This window comes from Schistocerca americana, chromosome 3, assembly GCF_021461395.2.
Source record: "Schistocerca americana isolate TAMUIC-IGC-003095 chromosome 3, iqSchAmer2.1, whole genome shotgun sequence".
Lineage (NCBI taxonomy): Eukaryota > Metazoa > Arthropoda > Insecta > Orthoptera > Acrididae > Schistocerca > Schistocerca americana.
The window spans coordinates 510526943-510536226 of record NC_060121.1 but is presented as its reverse complement, the minus strand read 5'-3'; the positions used below and the strand labels follow the sequence as shown (position 1 = coordinate 510536226).

General features: G+C 46.0%; 1 pseudogene; it reads right to left on the bottom strand.

Annotated features, from left to right (window-relative positions):
* Window positions 1-289: 289 nt before the first annotated feature.
* On the bottom strand, window positions 290-407 carry LOC124607872 (annotated as a pseudogene).
* Window positions 408-9284: the final 8877 nt, after the last annotated feature.

The window sequence follows — 9284 nt, the reverse complement described above, 5'->3', positions numbered from 1 at the left end:
TATCCGGACCAAGACAGATGTATCTATTGTGGGATTAACGAGTATATTTCACGAGCTGGTCTAAAAAAAATTCAAAAAAATCCCTTCCCGAATAGGCCATTAAGGCCCCACGGTACAGACCGGCAGCCGTGGTATCCTCAGCCCACAGGTATCACTGGATGCGGACATGGAGAGGCATGTGGTCAGCACATCGCTCTCCCGGCCATACGTCAGCTTACGAGACCGGAGCCATTACTTCTCAGTCAAGCAGTTACTCAGTTTGCCTCATAAGAGCTGAGTGCACCCCGCTTGCCAACAGCGCTCGGCGGACCGGATGGTCACCCATCCAACTGCCAGCCCAGCCCGACAGCGCTTAACTTCGGTGATCTAACGGGAACCGGTGTTACCACTGCGGCAAGGCCATTGGCCATGGATCTGGTCCCTCCAGTATAATAAGAGGCGGCGAGCCCTGTGTTGTCAGTTGAGAAGCAACGACAACAGAATGGGTCATTCGGTTTCGGCTCTTGAATAGACACAGACATTTAGACTCCTCATTAAGTGTGTCCCCAGCAGAGTTCGAGGAGTCATAAAGGCAAAGGGCAGGCACACCCCATGTTATCGTCACCCATTGTAATTTGTTCAGATAGTGTAGAATAACTCACTAATCAAGTTGCATAACGTTTGTTATGCATAAACTAATGAAATACAAATTTACTGGATCAAACTATTACATATTACATATAAATAAAATAGAATGTTTAATAAAATCTGAGGGCAAACTCTGGTGTAGATGCCCTGCTGTTCATCTGTCCCATCGACACAACACGAATGGAAGCTGGCCCTGCTTATTACTGACAGGGAGAGAGAACTTGGAGCATCAGTCTCAGCATACGTGTATACCTCATCTACATCTGTATTTGGCAAGCGCCTTACGTTGTGTGGCGGAGTTACCGCCCCCCAGCTCTCTATTCCATTCACGAATGGCGCTTGGGGAGAATGATTGTAAGTACCTGCTGCTTTCATCAGTTGATTCTTGCACTCTTTCTCATTTCCAACCGACATATTAGGGACGGTTAAGAGACAAGACCAGTAATAGGGTTAAGACGCACCACGATTCATCTCTCAGGTAAATGTCTGTAATGAAGTATACGCGTCCAGGTTAAATCCATTGATTTTAGTACCACCTTGCCTGGTGCCCTTTGTCTCTGACAAAGCTCTGCCTTGAACTGATGATGGTCCAAGTTCGTAGAGCTTTTGTTTGCCTCATGATAATTCGTCGGTAGGATGTTATTTACTGTTCATCATCTTCAAATGGTTCAAATGGTTCTGAGCACTATGGGACTTAACATCTATGGTCATCAGTCCCCTAGGACTTAGAACTACTTAAACCTAACTAACCTAAGGACATCACACAACATCCAGTCATCACGAGGCAGAGAAAATCCCTGACCCCGCCGGGAATCGAACTCGGGAACCCGGGCGCGGGATCATCATCTTCACGAAGTTTCTTAAATAATATGTATGTCAATAAATAATAAATTTTAAGGTCTTAAGGAAGTTTGTACTGTTGGTGATATTGTGATTTTGGAACGCGTGTTCACAGTTACCGTGAAATTCTTATATGACTCCATGACGCCTGCAACTATTAAGTTTTAGTTTAGTTTTGCAATACTGCACAATTTTAGCCTTAAGTCATTTTCAGATACCTACATGCATTCGTCGGCTATTAAGACTTAGGACATCAAAATTCTGCGTCGCAAGTATTGCCATACTGGTCTGTTGTACGTGTTGTGTATGAAGCACGCTATTAATGTAATACATCGGGGTGCAGACGTCACGTATATGATAAAAACGTTTCAAGTAATATAAAGAATACAGTAGCACCTGACTAGGTTAAAATCACATGTAACGGCAACACACACGATCAAACATTCTGCTGAATCCTTTCCACACAAACTGCGATGCAGTTATAGTCCGTACCTCGAATGCGATTTTGAGTACTGACAACTGATGATTAATGAGCAAAGTTTCCTTTAACGATCACGATATGATGGGATATGTATGTACCAGCGATGTGCGGTTTCCTATAGTTTTGGGTTATATCTGGTAGCCGATAGAAAGATCCAATTCAAGTTTATCCCCGCCTTTGATAGTGAGTCCTACTAAAACAATCTATCACAGAGGATATGAAATTCTTGTCTACTGCGACCAGTACACTATTTCGCATTTTCGTATCCTTTCGACATACCCTTAGAATTGCTTTAAAAACCTCACTGCTGTCCATCAGGTTTATGTGTGATCCACTGTTTTTTATGAACGCTTCAAATCTGGAAATTTGTTGCGAATAATTCTACATTTGGTCACTAGGGTTTTTAATATGTTCGTCTCTGTGAACCATTACTATGGATCTGAAACTAATACTTCGAGTTTTCTACAACTTTAATTGTCTGGACTGGATGGAGAGTTGCCGTACAGTAAGCTACATGGGTAGCACACTTTAATGTCAGTATCGACCTGCTTTATTTATGGTGACCGTACATCCCCCAGCGTTGTGGTACAAGCCTACGAAGTCGCCGCATATCTTGTCACAAACATCTTCAAACTCTGGTTCAAACTTTTAAATTTTGCACTCGATTCCGAACTGAGGGAGGGGGGACACTATTAGACCTGATAACATTGCTGAAAACAGTCAGATGAAATTCCGTGAGCAAGGCTTGTCTTGTCAACCTTTCCTGCCAGTGATGCAATGACCCAGTTTTGATCTCGGACCCCAGACGATAAACATCGTTTGTTTCTATGTGCGACACAATCTGCAGTTTTTCCACCCTATTCCCTTAACGGCTACCGGATCAGCCTTTCCGACATGTATAATAAGCCCTCCAGACATGCACACTAAATGCACAAGGTGATTCTTCCTGTTCCTTGCTACCATTTCAATAAAGTGACCATTATTGTCCGTCTGTTTGAACTGCCGACGATTGACAGACGTCCTATTGCTTTGTGTTTGCCTCGCTTTGACACGGTGAAAAGCAGATTTTCCTACAGAAGAAGTGTGCCTCACTGGTTCAGTTTCCTTCCATCCATCCTTATGCAACTACACTACTAGTTAACCGCGTTTAGTGTCCTCCATATCGAGGGTTCACAACAAAAAACGTTGCGTTGAAGAGCCGAGACCAGCTATGAGTCCTTCACCCACTCCTCATCTAATTCTTTCTCTAGTGATTTCAGGGCATCCATCATTATACTGGCATGCTGGGGATTACATGCTGCAGGAAAACTGAAGATTCTGTTACATCTAAGAACTGTTTTAGCCTAATGCGTAGTCCTGTAACTATAGTGAAAATTACGTTGTTAATATCTCGAACAGAGACACATGAAGAGTTATTTTTTCGAGGCTACAATTGAAAACTAAAGAAGAACGGAGCTTATTAAACAAAAAAATTGTGGTTTTCAGTTATTTTCACAACAATGTATACATGTCTTTAACATTCCACTACTTGTGATTCAGTATGCGCCGATAAAGTATTTCTATTTCTGTAACAGGCACACTATTTAAACTTCCTGAGAGATTAATATTGCGTGCGGCAACAGGACTCGAATCCGGATTAGCCTTTCAAGGGAAAACTCTTAGGAGCTCTCCAGGTACGACTCGCGTCCAGTAAATACACGTCTGACAAACCAATAAGCGTGTGCGATCCGCTCGGAAGCCAAACGAAATAGAAAAATTAATAGTGACTTCCCTGTGTTTTTACCTGCCTGTTACAAGGGGCTACGATGATTGTTAGTTTCAGTTGTCGTCCTAAAAGATAAAACTGCGTAAACAACGTTTTGCTGACTCCTCATCAGAATGAAAATTCACACAGGAAATTTTTTGTTTGCTTCCAGATACAAATCCGCAAAACTGGTAGACACTGATATTTCCGCGCAACAATACCGTAGCACGCCGATAGGGGAGTAAAAAATAAAACAGACTGGGGCAGTAATTGGTAAACAGGAATATAGTGCTGTATGAGGTTTGTGCAATTGGAGCGGAACAACGTTTCAACAAACCACGCTACTTGGGGGGAGGTGTGGGGCACCACTCCCCCGTCATACAGGTCCAGTCACATTAACGTGATCACCACCTGTGTTCGAAGTCAACGCGCAATAACCCCTCACAGACGGCAGGTGGCGACATTAGCAATGGAGGGTGTGCAAAAGAGTGTGTCGGGGGTCGGGGAGAGGGAGAAGGGTGGACAACAGTGCAGACCTTGTCCTACTGCGGAAATGGAGAGATTTATCTAATGTTCAAAACGTCAGGATCATTGGCTTTCTGGTCAAAGGTGGAAGCATTTCCGAATCAGGTAAGTATGTGAACTATTCGCGTGCTTCCTTGGTTAAAGTATACCGTGCGGGGCACAATGGCGCTAACCAAAACCGGCGCCGAGGCAAGTGTGCCGCATCACGGGCCATAGATAACGTGGGTGAACGACGGTTGCGGAGATGTGTACGAGCAACCAGACGCGCAATTTTTGAGCAACTGACCGCCCAGATGAAACGAAGGGCTACCAACAGTTTCTCCTCAAAGACCGCCCAGTGAATGTAGGTGCGTATTGGCCTCCACAGCACGTGCCTTGTTCATGTGCTCATTCTGACTGCTACTCATTGACAACGAAGGCTGGAATTTGCGTGCCAGTACCGCGACTGGACGTCCACTGAGTGCCGACAGGTGGCCTCTTCAGATGAATCACGTTTTCTGCTCCATCACACAGATGGTCGTTGGTGTGTACGGCGTGAAACGCCAGACAACAAACACCCTGCAAAAATCGTCGGAGCGTTGTGGTTGGGTAAATGTTTTTGTGTCATTCGCTGGATGATCTCGGCATTCTCAAGGCACAATGGATCGACACAACTATGCATCCATCCTTGGGGACTATGTCCACCCTTACATGCAGTTTGTTTTACCTTGACACGATGGCATCTGTCAGTAGGATAATGCAACGTGTCACACAGCTCGCAGTGTACTTCTATGGTTCGAACAGCCCATACTGAGTTTACTGTACTGACCTGGCGACCCTGTATTAAAACCCAATTGAGAATCTGTGCTACCTCCACGATCGGGCTGTTCACGCCATGGATTCGCATCCGAGAAGTCGTGTGAAGCTGGCTCCGCAAACCTGTCGGCACCTTCCAGAACTTCATTTACTCTCTTTCTGCTAGTCTCGCAATAGTCCGCACTGCAAATGCGGGTTACTTAGGCTTCTGCCAGGTGGTCGCATTAATGTGACTGGAAGGTTTATGGCAGAGTGGTTAGACGGGGGTCTTTTAGTACAGTCGTGGTGCTAACAGATTGTATTCATAAAGGGCAAATCATCACAGAAGCATTTCACTGAAATCTCTTGACGATGTAACGAGGGGCTCTCGAGAGTACAACTCGCAGGAAGCTGTCCTAAAGGGTGATTTTGCTCCACAACACCCCAGTTCATTCCCCACATATTCACACATGCTGCTTACTTCACCTCGCTCTCATTATCCTGACATGGCACACAGTGCTTTCTTCCACCACCGCATGACAGGTGTTTCCAGAATGGTGGTGAGGTGAATTTAGATGTGGAACAAATCCTGAACAACGATACTGAAGCTTTCTAAAATCGAGTTTCCTCCAATTTATTCTTGATTGGGAAAAAGATGTTGCACATAAGGGTGAATACACTATGTGACTGAAAGCATCTGCATAGCTACACTTAGACATAAGTATGGTGTGTGCCCTTTATGATGCCTTGAACTCTGCTGGGAACGCTTTCAGTGAGGTATCTGTCTGTGGAGGAATGGCAGTCCATTCTTCCTCAAGAGCCAAAACCAGAGAATCCGAAGGTGTTCCCTTAGGTCCAGGCCAAGATTCTGGGCAGTTATTCAGTTATCTTATTGTCCACAAATGATGGCATCGGAGATGCTGCCTTATGACAGGATGCATTGTTGTGATGACGGCTGGCTCTGAGCACAATGGGACTCAACTGCTGAGGTCATTAGTCCCCTAGAACTTAGAACTAGTTAAACCTAACTAACCTAAGGACATCACAAACATCCAGGCCCGAGGCAGGATTCGAACCTGCGACCGTAGCGGTCTTGCGGTTCCAGACTGCAGCGCCTTTAACCGCACGGCCACTTCGGCCGGCTTGTGATGACGGAAACAGTCATCGTCTCCGAACTGTTCCCTACCGTATACAATATACTATGTACATATCCTTCCGCATTTTACATTTTCTTGAGCACATTAAGGTAACCACATTTTAACAACAACATACAACCACGTACCATCACCATCACCTCCGTACTTTACTGCTGGCACTACACAAAACAGCAGATAACGTTCTGTAGACATTCGCCAAACCCAAACCGTTTCATCGGATTATCACAGGGTATAGCATGATTCATCTCTCCAATTCACTAGTTTCCAGTCACCCACTGTCCGATGGGCGTTGCTCTTTCCACCATCTCAAACATTGCGTGGCACTGACTACAGAAATTTATGCCTCATGAGAAGGAAATGAGACGCTTAAAGTAGTGAATGAGTTTTGCTATTTGGGGAGCAAAATAGTTCACGATGGTCGAAGTAGAGAGGATATAAAAAATAGACTGGCAATGACAAGGAAAGCGTTTCTGAAGAAGAGAAATTTGTTAACATCGATAATAGATTTAAGTGTCAGGAAGTCGTTTCTGAAAGTATTTGTATGCAGTGTAGCCATGTATGGAAGTGAAACGTGAACGATAAATAGTTTAGACAAGAAGAGACTTGAAGCTTTCGAAATGTGGTGCTACAGAAGAATGCTGAAGATTAGATGGGTAGATCACATAACTAATGAGGAGGTACTGAACAGAATTGGGGAGAAGAGAAATTTGTGGCACAACTTAACTAGAAGAAGGGTTCGGTTGGTAGGACATATTCTGGGGCATCAAGGGATCACCAATTTAGTATTGGAGGGCATCTTGGAGGGTAAAAATCGTACAGGGAGACCAAGAGATGAATACAATAAACACAGAAGGATGTAGGTTGCAGTAGGTACTGGGAGATTAAGAAGGTTGCACAGGATAGAGTAGCATGGAGAGCTGCATCAAACCAGTCTCTGGACTGAAAACCACAACAACAACGTCATGAGAAGTTGTTCCCTAAGCAGGGTCTAGCTGTGGACTGCTGGTATCACTTCGCAACTGACGACTGATTGATCTGCCTCGTCTTGTCTTAGCTGTGGTTGTTCGTACGTGTTTCCACTTCACTATCAAACCACCATCAGTGGACCTGGTCGCCTTTGGTAGGGTTGAAATGTTCCCGATGAATTTGTTACTCACGTGATATCCTAGACTACTAGTTTGAACTTACTAGACTCTCCTGTCTGCTGTTACTACTTCTCCACTGACAACACAATAAATATCCCCTGGCTTCTCTTATACTTACTGTTTCGCCTCTCTTGACGTCTAGTGATCAATTCCAAATCAAATAGCGATGTCTGAATATATTTGATGAGGTAGTTTATGTTGAGAAGGATCATGGTCGCAGCACGAATTCAAATAATCAAATGTGTGTTAGTTCCTAAGGGACCAAACTGCTGAGGTCATCTGTCCCTAGACTTACACACTACCTAAACTAACTTATGGTAAGGACAACACACACTCCCATGCCCGATGGAGGACTCAAACCTCCAGCGGGAGGCGCCGGGCAATCCGTTACATGACGCCTCAAACTCCACGGCCACTCCGCTCGGCGCAGCTTGAATCATTCGAGGTGATAATTGGAACTATATGCCTTCCCCTCGCGACTAACGAAATGTGGATGCGGTCCTCGAAAGTCAGCATGGAAGGCGTTGCGCACGAACCTCGCATGACGACACCTGGTCAGGCATTGGGCAGAAGGAGCGAGTGCTTGGCCCGGGGCGGCCTGGCGTCGCGGCGGCGGAGGCCGCGAGGCGGCGCCGGCGCCGCATTGCAGACAGGCGGGCGGCGGTCCGTCTGCTGCAGTCCGCCTGCAGTCGCCGCCCCGCGCCACGCCACACACCCCCGCTCCGCCCCCGCCTCCGTCCTAGACGCCGTCGCCGAGACTGCTGCCACCGCCGCCGCTGCCCCACTGTCTCCACAGCTTCCGTCACCTCGTATCGAGCCGCAGGGGCCTGTGACTAGGGCACTCGACTCGTATTCTGAAGGGACGGGGTTCAGATCTCTATCTCTCCAGCTAGACATTTCTCCATGATTTCCTTAAGTCATCGCAGACGAATGCGGGAAGGGCCATTTGAATAGGCCACAACCGATTTCCATCATCATCCTTATCCATGCCTACAAAAGAAAAGCTAAAAGAAAACTTCTCCCTACAGGCATGGAGGCCCAACGGTACCGACCGGCCCCCTCGTCATCCTTAGCCCACAAGCGTCACTGCGTGCGGACATGGAGGGGCATGTCGTCATCACACCGCTCTCCTGGCCGTATAACAGTTTCCGAGACCGGATTTCCATACCTCCGCATGGGTCCAATGAGGAGTCACCTCATATAACAGTCCTACTTATATTTGTTTGTGAAGTTGATTGACTTCCACTAAATAATTTATTTCACCATGCACTCCCTCTTTCTGCTTCGGGGTAGAGAGTGTTATAAACAGTTAAATTCGTCCAGAACAGAGGTCTCGGAACAAAAAGGTCATGTTTTGATTTAAAAAATTCACAAGCCACTGAAATCAGTTTGCTCTGTACCTTTCATTATTTTGTATCTTTTTTGCTCGCCTTACTTCACTGGTGTGTGACCTTGAAGAGTAGTTTGTCTATCATATTTAAGTTATTATTGCAAATGCCGTTGTTTCTATAAACTAAATTAATGTGGGGTGATTGCCTGTGAGTCCCTAAAGAGAGTGTTGAGCCGCCTACTTGCACGTTCTTCCAACTGGACGCCACTTGGGTGACTTGTGCGCCCTTAACCTACCCCAGTTATCGTACTGGGGAAAGGGGACCTCCAGGTTTATGTCGAATCCAACCAGCCGGCAGCAGTGCCCGAGCAGTTCTAGGCCCTTCAGTCTGGAACCGCACGACCGCTACGGTCGCAGGTTCGAATCCTGCCTCGGGTATGGATGTGTGTGTTGTCCTTAGGTTAGTTAGGTTTACGTAGTTCTAAGTTCTAAGGGACCGATGACCCATTGTGCTCAGAGCCATTTGAATTTTCGAATCCGAACCAAGTGTCATTCCTGGTGTATCTTCTTGTTACTGAGAGATGAATGCTAGTGTAAAGGTAGACTGAGAAGTGCCGATATCTGACCAGAATTCGATCCTACGACCTTGCAGTTACAGGCT